This window comes from Thamnophis sirtalis, unplaced genomic scaffold (genome assembly GCF_051295495.1).
Source record: "Thamnophis sirtalis isolate CommonGarterSnake01/CBP01778 unplaced genomic scaffold, rThaSir2_p1.2 scaffold_6, whole genome shotgun sequence".
Classification (NCBI taxonomy): Eukaryota; Metazoa; Chordata; class Lepidosauria; order Squamata; family Natricidae; genus Thamnophis; species Thamnophis sirtalis.
In genome coordinates, this window is record NW_028261386.1 from 113698666 (window position 1) to 113714117 (window position 15452).

Below are 15452 nucleotides of genomic sequence, written 5' to 3' on the forward strand. Positions count from 1 at the left end.
TTGAAACCCACCCCTGGACTGTGTAATGTCTTTGTGAATAGGGAGGACATTGTTGTTCATTGTCCTTGACCACAGTTGAACCAGAGCTTGTTACAGTCTAATGTGGGGTACGGTGATATTGCTTAGTGCTCAAGAATGGGATGCAATATGGCAGAAATGATACAATATCAGGGTTCAAGAATACTTTTTCACTATTGGGAAGGGTCCTATAAACTTAGGATCCAGCTTCTTACAGGGCAGCCTTAACTTTAAGTACTTTGTGGACAAGTAAACATTGCTGCCCACCCGGAACAATGGCTAGGGGAAACAGTGTTTATTGGCTTGAGCTTTGTACCTTTTTGCTGCTTCTCGCAGGGCCCGCTTGGTGTTCTCCCAGGCTTCTTTTAGTGACTACATCCATTCATTTAATATCATGGATGAGGGGGGTTCCGTGGGCAGTTCAGGCATGGGGACAAACTCCTTGCCACTGGTGACCCGAGGTGGCGCAGTGGTTAAATGCAGCACTGCAGGCTACTTCAGCTGACTGCAGTTCTGCAGTTCGGCTGTCCAAATCTCACCGGCTCAGGGTTGACTCAGCCTTCCATCCTTCTGAGGTGGGTAAAATGAGGACCCGGATTGTTGTTGGGGGCGATATGCTGACTCTGTAAACCGCTTAGAGAGGGCCGAAAGCCCTATGAAGCGGTATATAAGTCTAACTGCTATTGCTATTGCTATTGACCTGGAAAGGCTAGGGTTAGGGTTGACATACACATTGTCTGGCATAGTTGGACATAAATCATTTGGGCATGGACCCCGTTAAGCCACATACTGGTCCAGTATTCAGCTGTGGAATCAACCAAAGCCTGGGCTATTGTTTGTAGGGTGTTAGTATCAACACCCCAGGATGTTTCAGCCAATTTGTTTATAAATAGCAGCATTTCAATTTTTGCAGCTTTTGGGAGGGGGGCTATGAATTCAGTTTATTTTTTCAACAACAGTCATAGTTTCATAACTTTCTATCATACTTCTCTCTTAAGTTTTCTTTTTAATTAAACGTCACAAAATCTTTTAGTCTTTCCTCAAAGAAAATTTGCTTCAAAAGTTGCTGAAGAACTGATTGTCCCCTCAGGCATATGGGTGATAAGTGAGTCCTGTTGGTTGGCTTTGTATTTTACATATGATCAGCAGTGGTGGGATTTCATTTTTTTACTACCGGTTCTGTGGGCGTGGCATGGTGGGCATGGATACTGTAAAATCTGCATTCCCTCCCCACTCCAGGGGAAGGTTACTGCAAAATCCCTATTTCCTCCCGATCAGCTGGGACTCAGGAGGCAGAGAAATAGATGGGGGCGGGGCCAGTCAGAGTTGGTATTTACCCATTGTCCAAACTACTCAAAATTTCTGCTACTGATTCTCCAGAACTGTTCAGAACCTGCTGAATACCACCTCTGATGCTTGGTCATATCTTGTTTATTTCATAATTTAATGTATGTGTATGTTTTGAAAAGGCAAGGTATGACCACTAAATTTCCTAAAGAGATATTTCAAGAGTTTTACCTAAAAGAATCTCAAAGTATCTTATAAATTCCAATATTTAAGCATGCATTTCATATTTGTCCAGCCTTATTAAGATGCAGTGGCTCACTTTAATGTGAGCTAATCATCTATTATTTAATTTAACAGTTTGTGATCAGTGTGGGTTGTTCTGCAAAATTATAGTACAGCTTTAAGGTTTTGGGTGTTTGCTTTAGAGCAGTTAGTTATTTTTATGAATATTTTTTATTAAAAGAATATTTTACAAAGGCTTTTAAAAACTTTACAAACATTAAAAAAGAGACTGCAAAAGGATAAAAAGGTAAGGATATTTTTTAAAAAACAAGAAAAAGAAAGATATCTAAAGAGCAGTCTGCTTTATAAACTTTATGATCTGTAGCCCTAATAGAAGTCGGTGTTTTCATTTCCATATTCAGTGCAACTTGTGTATATGTATGCATGTATATGTACGTATGTATGTATGTATGTATGTATGTATGTATGTGTGTATATATATATATATATATATATATATATATATGTGTGTGTGTGTGTGTGTGTGTGTGTGTGTGTGTGTGTGTATGCATGTATACACACACACATACATACACAAGAAGCAAGGTAGGTGAAAAAATAATTTGTTCAATACTTTCATCATTACACTTTCTTTTTAGAACTTTAAACTTCACTATGGAATCCAAGACTAGTTCCTTAGCTAATGAAACTTTTTTACTTTCTAATACTACAGTATATTTCCTTTTATTACACATACAAGCAGAAATGGTTTATAATATAACACAGAATGTCTCAGGGATATTACTGAATATTTACTGCTAGTCACCTAGAACCTTGGATTGTGCTATGGGATACTGATCATTAGCTAGTTTCATTAGAAAGCCACATTGACTGATAAGAGAATGAGAAAGTGATGTGTCCTATGCTCACCATCCTTGATGCAATGACCCACCAATATTCTGTGCCCTTCTTCTGCATATAATGTCAGGCTAACAAGTGACAAACCTTTTAGCCCTAACATCAGAGGTAGTATTTAGCCAGTTCAGACCAGTTCACCCGAACTGGCAGCGGAAATTGCAGGTGGACCTGCTCATCCGTCCCAGCTCTATGCCGTCCTGTTTAGGCATGTTTTTGAGGCTGGGCGCATGCACATGAGCAAAGCACACATACATAAGGTGCATGTGCACCCACAAAGCAGGCATGTGTGAAGCGAGCAGGGCGCGTGGGAGGCAAACCGATAGTAACAAAATGTGAAACTCACCACTGCCTAACACAGTGATGTATGATCTTAACTAGAGCTTCAGAGTTTTTGTTCCATAAAGAGAACATCAGTTATTGCTTCAGTAGAAAGATGCATATTGGAAACATGACATCTTTATAGCTTTATAAATGTCTTTTTTTATTATATGCCAGTGTATAAAATCATCATTAAAGAAATTGCAAAATTTTATTTCAATTCTGTGGGCATTTTGGTACAGTTGGAGACACCATCAAAGACCACTGCAATGCCACTAACAGATGCTAGGAAGACTCAAGACTAATATATATCTGAATAGCCGTGGGGTTAAAAAAAAATGTTTGCAGTTTGCTCAGCAATTCAATGAAACATGTGTTACTATAGCAGCCTAAACATAATGATGTAGAAAGCAGCAGCATGTATTACCAAAACTTCACAGCATACCATATGTTGCTATAGGCTTGCTGGATGTTGAGAGCCAGATAAAAGTAGAAATTCAGCTAACTTGGGGGATAAACCACATCTGAACAACATGGAGTAATGTCTGCTAACAAATATAATACTTTGCTTCTGCTAGTCGATTATAAGCGAAAAGATGCAAAGGAGAAGTTTCCAGACTTGTCATTTCAAAATATTTCCATAATATTTACTATATGGTGCTAAATGGAAACTTATGAAAGAAATACTTCCACACTTAATGATAATCATATACTTATTTCCACAATTTAATATTTTTGAAAATACAAGGGATATAGAAATAACATTTTAAGAAAACCCATTTTTACAAAGACATCTCTGTTAAATACAGTTGTAGCATATAGGTTTTTTTGAATTTTTAAATACCAGTTGGAACTCTGAAGTTCTTTGAACACTTTCCTGAAGAATTACAATGCTTGGCTGTTTCAGGTTCATTACCTTCATCATTGTATTCATATTTATTTACTTTGTACAATTAGGAAACAAGTATTGTTCCATTAAATTAAGTACATTATCATAGCATTCGGCTTATCTTGTCATATTTTATTTAGATGGTATGTCAACCATTTATAATATTCTCCTAACAGCTAATGTTTTTTTTTTTTGTATGACTTTAATGTTAATATAATTTTGTGGCTAGAAATAAAAACCAAAGATGTTTACATTGCTAAACGCACAATTCAATTATTACATTGTTATAAGTGCAATTTCATAATTCCCCACAAAACAGCCACTATAATTTTTTTCCACTGCATTAACCATAATGATTTAAGACATGTGAACTGTTACATAAAACATGTATATCAATTCTATCTTACATCATGAATAAAACTTGCTTTATTGTATCTTACATAGTACAATAATAATTCACAGTATATAACACTATGAAGCATTGTTAACAGTTTTAATAACTTCAGGTCACATATTATGAATTTTGTGAATGATATTAATATTGTTACAAATACTTTGTACCAGTAGAGTGAGTACTAATTCAAGTACTAAGTAGAATATTTGACAACCAAAAAAACTTAAGTAATAATCATCTATTCTCTTTGAACCAAAATATGTGATAAATTAGCAGCTTATTCAAAAGAAAATGCACTTGGGTATGTTGGTGTATGTGTTTATGGAAGAAATAGACAATTCTAAGATACCAGCTGAATTAGAAATTAGCATATTTCTATGCAATCAAATGTAATAAGTATAAAAAGTACAGTATAATTAATTATTGCTGAAATATTTATAATTGTGATATACATCATTTTAAAGATATTTTAATCTTTGTTTTAATTAATCAGATATCTGTTCATAAACAAAGTGTGTGATATCACGTTAATACAATGGAAGTCATTCATAATGATTATTACAGTGCAAACTACTTTATTTTCTGTGGAATAGGTTGAAACTTTTTCTTTCTTTCTTTCTCTCTCTCTCTCTCTCTCTCTCCCTCCCTCCCTCCCTCCCTCCCTCCCTCCCTTCTTTCCCTCCCTCTCTCCCCTCCCCTTGCAAAAAAATCAAGCTTTTGGTCTGCTATAGTTTTGTGTGTGCTACAATTTTATAGTCCAGCTGTTAACCAATTACTACTTTTAGCTTGAGTTGAATCTGCTGAGCCATGGATCAACAAGATTGCCAAGGGTACTTTTTGCTTCCTTCTACTGCACAACCAAATCCCTATTTACATTATTCTTCTGTTTTGAGTTCTTGGCTGTGTAATGGGGAAGTACTTAAAAACGTGTGTCTTTTTGGTTCAGTAGTTATGATGTATGTCCAGTTTGATATAACTTTGTTATAGTTTGAAAGTTTGTGCTGTTTGAAAGACCAGTCATATTAAATCAGATTTTAGACATTTGACAGATTTGATTGAAGGCTTTCTGAATATATTTTTTTTAAAAAAATATGTAGTGTGCATACAGTATTTGAATGGAGCATGATGCTTTAGTTTAAATATATATATATAGAAATCAATAAAAGTTTATTGCAAAATAAGATGTCTTTTTCTCCAGGTTATATGGTTGCATTAATAAAAATAATAATAATAATATAAAGTTGCTTGTAGATCCCCATCAAACCTTTTTTGGATGTCATTGATGCATTTTTGTTTCTTCAGTCATATTTCTTAAATTATATATTTTAAATATTGTAAGCCATCCATACTTCTGCAGGCTCAAAATAAGTTACATTAATTTAGTTAAATTAAAGGCAATAAAATGTAATTAATAATCAAAATCAGTTATATATTCAGATATTATACAGGAAAAGAGAAATAACTTTATTTGCATCTTTAAGTTATTTATATATTCCTTATTTCATATTTGGGTTTTTTTCTCTGTTCAAAATGTGATACAAATATTAATATATGATATTATGTCTAAATAAGGGTGAAAAGGAAAATATTATTTTACTACAATGTAAATATTTTGTAAAAAAAAATTGGTTAACATTTCAGAAAATGCAAGAGCATGGGAAACAAATTAATTAGTTACTCCATTGCATAATTCTTTTCATTTATATTATTTTAGAAAATTCTGTAGTCTATTTACACATCTGTTTATGTTAGTTCAGTCTGTTCATAAATACAAATTGCTTAATTTCTCTAAAGCAATGTTGTTTTAAACTTGGTCAGGTTTGAAAAACATTGTGTTAAAGTCTGGCAATAAAATGTTTAAACAAACATAGAGTTAGTTATAGGTTTTAACTATAACTAAGATGCACTTTCATTACTTTTGTCTGTTATTTATTTCCACTGCAATTCACATGTTTTTAGGATATCCCTCCTAAAGGTACATATTATTGTTCTTCCATTCTTTTTATTCTCTTTCATATATTAAAACTAGAACTGAAAAAAAATCTTTTATTTTTTTGTATTTATAATTTTCAATTTATACTTACAGTTATTATAATTATAGTTGGTGGCCAGATGTTTAGACTACTGATAGAAGAGAGTGTTTGCATCTTAGAGGTAAAATGTGAGGTCCTTGATGTTTCCTGAGTTGCTTTTTTTCCCCCAGTCATTTCATTACCAAACTAGGTAACGTATTCAGTGCTAGCAGGGAGTGAGATGAGCTCTCATTTTATATACTAGTGGGTTGCTCTGTCAGTGCTGATGGGAGTAGTCTTATGATTCCTTGATTAGTCTGTTCTTTGTTTGTTAGAATTGGTAGTTCCTTGATTGTTTGCTTGTTGATTGTTGTTTTAACATGGATCTTGATGTTAATCTCTGCTCAGCTGGGTGTTGATTACTGATGAGGAGGTGTTTTGGTCTTTTTGTTTTCTTTCAGCTTTTGTCTCTTTTGAATGCTATGTGAGTATTGTTTATCTCTATGTGACGACTGACTTGTCTAGTTTCCAGGCTTCCAGGAATTCTCTAACATATTTTTTTCATTTGTCTTGGTCTAGGATGCAAACAGTATCTCCGTTGACTCAATGATTAAGTCTGTCCATGTGTTACAAAATAAAGGAGTTTTCATCATGTTTTCTGATTGGTGTTCATAGCTCCCCTCCACAGTGGCTGTTGTATGTTGTTTGTTACACTGTATGTTGTAAACAGATCTTGTTTTTTCTTCTTCTGCGGTTGCTAGGTCTTTTGGTTTACTTATGATGTTTTGGACAGTTTTAGTTGGTTAGTGTGTTAACAGTGATGCCATCTGGTGGTATTGGTCTCTGTAATGTTTTTGCTGTACAGGAATGTTATCCTTTTCACAGATTGTATTGGTTGTCCTATATTGGGTTGAGTGGCCAAGGACTTTTTTGATAAAGTTGTGAGGATATCCATTTCATTAGAAGATGCACAGATGATCTCTTTCCTTTTTCTGATGCTCAGGTCTGCTGCAGTAGATTTGTGCTCATCTAAGTAGTCTTCTTATACAACTTCTCTTGTGGAAGGTTGGGTTCAGAGGTGGGTTCCTACCAGTTCGCACCTATTCGGTAGAACCGGTTCATCAAATCTACTGAACCGGTTAGAAGAGGTTCCACCAGTAGACCTGGAAAGCAGGCCACACCTACAGAAGAGCTTCCAAAAATTTTTGAAACCCACCACTGGTCCTTGGATGTGATTATTCTACACTATCATGCTCCTATTTATAAAACTCAGTTCCTCTGTGAAAGGTAAGGATGACTACTGCGTTTGTGGTGCAATCAGAACATTGCGTGTGTTGAAGTTGTTTAAATGCAAACCAAAGATGCCTTTTAAAAAACAAGTTTACATCATATTCTTATGCATGCCAATGCTGTGTGTGAGGTAATTTAAGGTGGTTCTGACAAGTGTCATCGGCATCTTCATATCCGGTCACATGGGCGGCAAACCAGTCCCATCAGGTCACATGGGCGGCAAGCCACTCCCAGAAAGGAGGCCACACCTACAGAGTAGGTTCGAACAATTTTTGAAACCCACCACTGGTTGGGTTGTTATTTTGCTAGTGGAGCACTTGGTTGCTGTGGGTAGTTGTATAACTGACTTGTGCTTCTAATTTGCCATCACTGTCCCTGTGGATGAGGATATCCAGGAAGGTGTTACTGTTTTCTTTTTCACTAGTATATTTTATTACTTTGAAGATATTGTTGATGGTTTTGTGTGTGTTTTATCAATGCCAGGAGTGTTCCAATGTTGCTCCAGATATTTAGTATGGAAAAACTAAAACAGTAGAATATGCATGCATATACTATTATGCAATCACACTAAAACTTTGGGTTAAATAGATTTAAAATCCACATTATCTCTTTCCCTTCTCTTTAAATTTTGCAATATAGTGAAATGAATTCTTTCTAGGCAAAAAGTATGCCATCTTGCCAGACTTTTTTTTTTTTGAAGTATTTAACATTTGTGTGGTTGTCCTCGGAAGTCTAAACATGCTTTGCACTCTGAAATTAGGAAGTGGCATTTCTTAAAAGGATCAACTCTATTATATTAATATAGTAATAAAGATTTGGCAAGTTAAACTATATAATTAGCCATAATGCTGTATCAAAATAATTGTTTATATGAAATGGATATATAATTATTTGTCTCACATTCTGTGCTGTACACATTGTGTAAAGGAAGGGGCTCTTACCAAATCCCTTAATTCTTCTTTGTTGTCAGCAGTCTCATATATTATTCCTGAGCCTGGAATTGTTCAAATACTGTGTCTTATCATATCTTAGCAAATCTGCAATTATGATAGTAAATTCATCCTATAGACATGCTTTGTGACTAACAGTTGTCTCTTTCTCACAGTGTAAACATTTTATAAAATAACTTCACTATAAACACTCCTACTCCTTTTGCATTTGTAATTTATGTTTCTGTCATTATAAATCCTAATCTCCCCTTATCATTGGTAGCTTTCTATACTTACATTTCTTGACATAGTTAGTGTTCTGGAATCTTCATGGCCTCTAGATTTCAACTCATTGTGTCTCTTGTCCCTTGGATTTGTTGTTTGATTATTGGATCCTTGCTCTTGACCTGAGCCAACCCTTACCTTCATTAGTTTCCATCTTTAGATATAGGTAAAAAGGATTACTTTCTTATAACAGTTCTGCCTTAGCTTTCATATCAGTGCACTGTGTAGACATTCAGCTTGTTGACGGGCCAAGAAAATAGACTGCTTTGATGTCATCTTCCAGTTTGAAAGTTAATAGAATAGCAGAGTTGGAAGAGACCTTGAAAATCTTCTAGTCCAACCCCATGCTGAAGCAGGAAACCCTATACTATTTCAGAGAAATTGTTGTCCCTGCTTTGTCTGCTTAATCCCACAATCCCATGTCAAACTCAGATTCTACCAGCAAGAAAAAAATTGTTGTGTCAGTGGCATTCTTAGCCAGTATAAAAGAATAAGACTCAACTTTGAATCCATATGTTTTTTCCTTGCTCACGGCAAAAGCTACCTTCAATCTTGTAGAACCATAACAATTGGACAGGATTTGTTTTAAATAGCTAATTAATGAAAACACTGCTATTTTCAAATGATCACCAAAGTCATCCAAATTATGGCTTGACTCTGAATGTATTTTTAAAAAATACTTCCCCAAATGCAATGCTTAAAAAACTAATTGAACCCAGGGTATACAAAGGATCTTCCTAAGTAGAAAAGTTAATAGAAACAATTACTTAAACATAAGAAAGGGTGTTGCGAAATAAGACACCTGGTGATATTTTTATCCAAACCAAACTAATGATTCAGCCCAATTCTGGTGCATAATCATGGATCATCAGAGCATTACCTTGACATCTTTAGCAGCATCCAATGAGAAGTCTTAGAAAGGTATTTCACAGTACTGAAGAAGCTACTGTACATATCAGAAGTTTCCTTGGCATGATGTTAGAGCAGGGGTGTCAAACTCAAGGCCTGGGGGCCAGATCTAACCCATGGCACTTAGATCTGATCTGCAGTGCCTCTGCCAGAGAAAACGGAACTCAGGAGGACCACATGTTTTCACTGGCAGAGAGTTGCAGGAAGCCGTCGCAGCCAAAAATGGAGCTCGGGAGCCTGGCAGAATGCTCAGGCTGCCACAGGTGCCCCCAACACAAGTGATGTCAACTCACCATGCCTAACCTGGCCATGCCCACCCCAGCCCACTGAGGTCAAATACAAACCTTATACAGCCTTCAATGAATTCGAGTTTGACACCCCTAGAAGATCTCCATCAATAATCCATCTAAGACCAGGATGGTGAACCTATGGACCCGGTTTGCTTGTAGGGTCATTTTTAGTCCTATGGAGGCTTCAGGGAAGCCTCCTGAAAGTCCCTGAAGCCTCCGGAGGGCTTAAACCGGTCCTACAAGCAAATTAGAAGTCATTTCCGATTTGCTCATAGGGTCATTTTTAGTCCTCCGGGGGCTTCAGGGAAGCCTCCTGAAGGTCCCTGAAGCCTCCAGAGGGTCTCGGGGGAGCAGGGGAGGCTGTTTTCCCTCTCCCTAGACTCCTATAAAGCTTCTGGAGTCTGGGAAGGGGGAAAAAGCATGCAAAAAATAGAGAGGAACGCCTGTCATGCACGCATGCACATTGGGGCGGTGTCGTGTGTTGCATTATGGGTGTGGCACGCCCTTGCACGTGCCACCTGCACTCCCCCCTTATGGCACACGAACCAAAAAAGATTCTCCATTGCTGATCTATGAGGTCAGGTAAACTGATTTCTCACTTTAAGCCTTTGATGCTTTGGTCATGATTTCATTCTTACTAAGCTACTCAAAACAATTCATCATGGCCTCAGTATTAGCATGCATGTTTCTTACTATCTCATTGATGAGAACATGTACTGGTTGATGTAACACTGGAGCACTTGAATAAATTTACAAATGACCAGAATTTAAGGTAGTTCAAATTCACCATTATGAAGAGCCGAGGTGGCACAGTGGTTAGAGTGCAGTACTGCAGGCTACTTCAGCTGACTGCTAGTTCGGCAGTTCGGCTGTTCAAATCTCACCGGCTCAGGGTTGACTCAGCCTTCCATCCTTCCGAGGTGGGTAAAATGAGGACCCGGATTGTTGTTGGGGGCAATATGCTGACTCTGTAAACCGCTTAGAGAGGGCTGGAAGCCCTATGAAGCGGTATATAAGTCTAACTGCTATTGCTATTGCTAATATTGTTTAGAATTAAACATACAAATTGGTAGAAAGATCCAGCTTTAATGTACAATCATAAACAAACAAGTGTTATGTTCCAGGACAAAACAGTATTCTTTAAATGGAGAAGAAACAAAAGAATAGTTGAACAGGCTGAAGGATCACTCCAGCCTCTTAATATTTGGAAAATATAGACAGTTTCAGATAGCATTGAATTTCTTCTTGTATATAGCAAAATATTTTTTTTAGAAAAGGATTTCTACATATTTATCCTATATTAGTTTTTTTATTAGATTAATAAAGATGATTATAGACAAAAATGGCAATCATTTGTCTGAAATGCTATAAATTTTCTTGCTTGAGCAGCGAATTGGACTAGAAAACTTCCAACTCTCTTACTTGTTGTTATTGCTGGTTTTAAAGCAAGCACTGTTTCTTGAACTATGTGTGTGCTTTGCTTTTAAGCAAGCATTTGGAAACCTGTTGTTGTTTTGAAAAGTGGCACTTAATACCATCATTTTCTTTTTCAGACAATTTAAAATAATAATTTTTTTTCTGTTCTATTTGTTGTATTTTTTCTGTAGCAAAGCGCATGAAAAAAGCAGAGAGTATGTTGTAAAAAAAAACTATTACTGTAGTCAAAGCAACAATTTTGCCATATCAGAAGAACAAAATATTTTTTTTTATTCTGATATTCCACTTGTTTCCAGCTGGAATTTAGAATAAATGATCAGAAGGTTTTTATTATTATGCTTTCTATATTTCAGAGAGACATAATTGTACACTTTCTTTGTCTGTGGGATAATTTAAAAAAAGAAATCCCTCTATTGCTGTCAATTATATCTAATGCAAGCCAAGCAATTTGCAAATTTAGATATAAATGTCTGAAAGTTCAATTTTATGCTTACAGCTTAAATATATTTCCTTTTATAATATTGTTTGCAATTATCTGCAGTTATGATGAATTTTCCATTGATTTCCTGAACCAGATATTTTTAAAGTACTATCTTGCTTTCTACATTTGAAGAGCAAATAATTATAAGTTTTACAAAATATTGTAGTTGCGTTGTGGTTTTGTTTTGAATTCTGTTAAAATTGCAATGCATTAATGAAAAGAATACAATAATCATCCTCAAAAGGCCAAAAAGCTATTTTGCAGGTGGTATGCAGTTGCTTCATAAAGTATTGTAGATATCTTTGTGGAGCAGTAATATAGAATGGAAAAGAAGTTAAAGCAAAAGCTCTGATCATTTTTGGGTGTTCATTTTTGATGAACAAAATGCCTGTAGTGTAGAAAGTATTTCATTAATGTTTCTAGCTTCATGGGGAGGTATGAAGTCATTTGAAAAATTGTTGTTGACTCAAGTGTATTGTGTACATAAATAATGCGACAGATTAAACAACTCACATTAGATATGAAACTTTCCATTTTAATATAGACTGTAACTTCCTTAGAAAGTAATTAAGCATTGTTCTTAAACAGGTTTTTAAAAGACAATAATAATTACATAATCACACACGAGGAATCAGTATCCCTCCAAATATTGCTAGGGATGCTGGAGAAATCTAATTCTGTCACTAATCCTTTAAAAATAAGTATATTTTTAATTAACAATTTTGGAGGTACTTTGCAGTTTTCTAAATAGTTTACGAAAAAAATAATATAAGTAATAAATTTAACTTATTCATCTATTATCCTCTGCCAACCTAGCAGTTCAAAAGCAAGTAAAATGCAAGTAGAAAAATAGGAAGTAACTTGGTGGGAGGGTAACAGCATTCCGTGTACCTTCAGTGTTTAGTCATGCTGGCCACATGACCAGCGAAACGTCTTTGGATAGCGCTGGCTCTTCAGCTTTGAAATGGAGATGAGCACCACCCCCTAGAGTCGGGAACGATAGCACATATGTGTGAGGGGAACCTTTACCTTTACCTTTAGTTGACAACCATAATGTTAATATTGTTAACAATCAATTGATTATTTATTTATGAGATGGGTTTATCCTTTAAAACCAAAAAGACTGTGTGTGTGTACGTGTGTGTGCGTGTGTGTTTTAAAGTTGTCTACTCAAATAAATTCACATGATTATTATACGTGTAAGTAACAGTATTAACTTTTAAGTATATGAGCAAGGAATAACTGCATACATATTTTCAGTATTAATTTTCTTTTATGTTTTTAACTAACTTTTTAAAACTGATTGCTTACAACTCTTGCAACATACTGATTTTTTTTTCAGCTGAATATACTCTCATTGACCTTTGTGCCATTTGATCCGTGCATGAATTCATGTTTCAGTTATATATCTCCCTACCAGACTGTGTGATTATAAGTGGTGAAAAATACGTAATGTATTCTAATCTCTGTGTAGGCAGCTACAAAGTCTGAATTGTCCATGGTCCATTATGGCAATTTACCTTTCAGGTTTTACAAATCAGGGGAAAATATGTAGCAGACTATATTATTGAAGTTATATGATAACCATGAATACAGAGTAGAAGATCTCTTCACTCTAGTAGCAGATCAGATGTGTATTTTCTAAAATTTAGCGAAGTCTATATTCACTCATCTTATCGGTGCATGTTGTTTTTACAATCATATTGCCTATTTAACTCTCCAAGCCAGTTTTCAGCATTACCAGGTCTCCCTGCATTTTATCTTATATTGCCTAAAATGAATTGGTTTCAAGTCACATTTTCTAGCTTCTGCAACTCTGTATCTTAACAAGCCTTTAATGGTTTGAATAGTTCATTAGAGTCAATAACATATCATTGCTCTGATTATGTATCCCATAAAATATACCAGGATGGTTGGAACGTGAAGTAATAAGTATTTGAATATAGATAGAACATTAATTTTGATGTCATTTTAGAAAATCACTTCTATTCAGAAAGCACAGAAGTATTTGCTTAACATGAAGTGTTTTCCTTCTCCAGAGGGAATAGATTAAGCACAGGCAAAGTGATTTGCTGAACTGGCACATTTAAATGCAGGCTTGCAGTTCACTATTGGGTCATAGAAATCAGTGGGGTGACAAATGGACAGGCGCAAAGACATAACAGATAATCAGTGTAGTAATTAAATGTACCTTGTTTCTTTTCTTTCCCCCCCCCCATGCCTTTATAGAATATCACATTCAAATTTTCACAGTACTGTAAATGCTGAAAAACAACCACTTTGATTTACCAGTTTTGATCAGACCAATGTTTTAAAATATGAAAACAACATCCTAAATATTTTCTAGTGAAGAATCATTGTGTGTGGAATCCATCTCCCTCCACCCACCCACCCCCAAATCATGGCACAAATAGATGTCCATTCCCTTTCTCCAGATCCATCCTGGTTTGCCTCTCTGATCCATTTGTGCCTCATTTTTGGGGGGTTTAAAAAAAATTGCAGGCCATTTTTAATAGTTATAGCTTTATCTATTAAAATGATTTATCAAAAAATAATATTATAAAGGTCATGAACCCCTTTCCAATAGCTGAGGAGCTAGCTGGAACTCAGGTGATGGTGCTTCCCACCTGGAGGAATAAGTCCTCAATCCATACTATTGGTGCAGCCAGGTGTCCTGTGATTCCTGGAGTACCCTTTCAAAGAAAGTTGACTTCTGCCTTCACCAGAAATCAGTGGTGGTTGCAGGAGGTACGCCCCGGTACGGGCATACCAGAGCCAGCCTGGAGCACCGGTTACTGTTCTAGTATGGTGCTCCAGAGAGCCCATAGCTTGCCCCAGCTTCTTACCGGTGTTTAAAGGCTTCTACACTTCCACGCAGGCGCATGGTGTGTACAGCTTCTGCACGACGCTCTGCAGAGCAGCTGGAGCATCGCGGAGGCACTAAGATGCATGTGCGCGCTGGACGTGTCCTTGAGGACGCTGCCGGCCCCGTTCCAACCGTACCAGTTGGAATGGGATTTGCAATCCACCACTGCTGGAAACCCTTCTATTTTACTTCTTTCTTAATGCGGATAATTCTGTTGATGTAACTATAGTTGATTCTCTGAAGATTTATGCAATCACTGAAGGTTTCTAGCCTTCCAACATACAATGCTATTTTTTTAATCCAGATTTTTCTAGGGCCAATTACTTGCTAAAATTCCAAAAGCAAAGTGAAACAGTTATCAGGCCCAGATTTTTCTCTTATGGCTCAATTCCTGAACTGCCTGTTCAGTTTGCTTCATTATTGTTGGTGAATAATCATTCTTTTCCTGCTAACTGACAATCATTGCATCCATTTCTCCTTGTCTTCTTTCTGTGGAACACTGCAAGATCTGACCAAATGCTCACATTCTTCCTTTGTCAAATGTTCATCCAAACATTCAATATTACATTCATACAAAAAACTTAGCCAAATTGATATTGATGATTCAATTCCCACTGCTCAAGTCTGTTACAAGTGAAAGGAAACTTAGAGCCAAAGATTTCACGATCTAAATTTCTACATGTTATGGATAAACATTATCCCTATTTCCCTTTCCCCTTCCTCTTAAATTACAAATGAACCAGATTAAAAAGGTTTTGGTCAATATCTATTCAGCTCCACTTCACTCAAGCAGAGTGAATTTCTGGGACCAATTTGAAAATAATAATGAGAGATCTATGGACCTTCATTCCCAAGATCTCAGTTGGGAACATATGGCCGACATGACTAAACACCCAAGGTGCACAGA

General features: G+C 36.1%; 1 protein-coding gene across 7 annotated transcripts in view; it reads left to right on the forward strand.

The window, feature by feature from the left end:
- The window catches only part of EPHA7 (EPH receptor A7), a 161863-nt gene that overhangs the window by 74010 nt on the left and 72401 nt on the right, over positions 1-15452 (forward strand). The gene's annotated exons all lie outside the window — the stretch shown is intronic.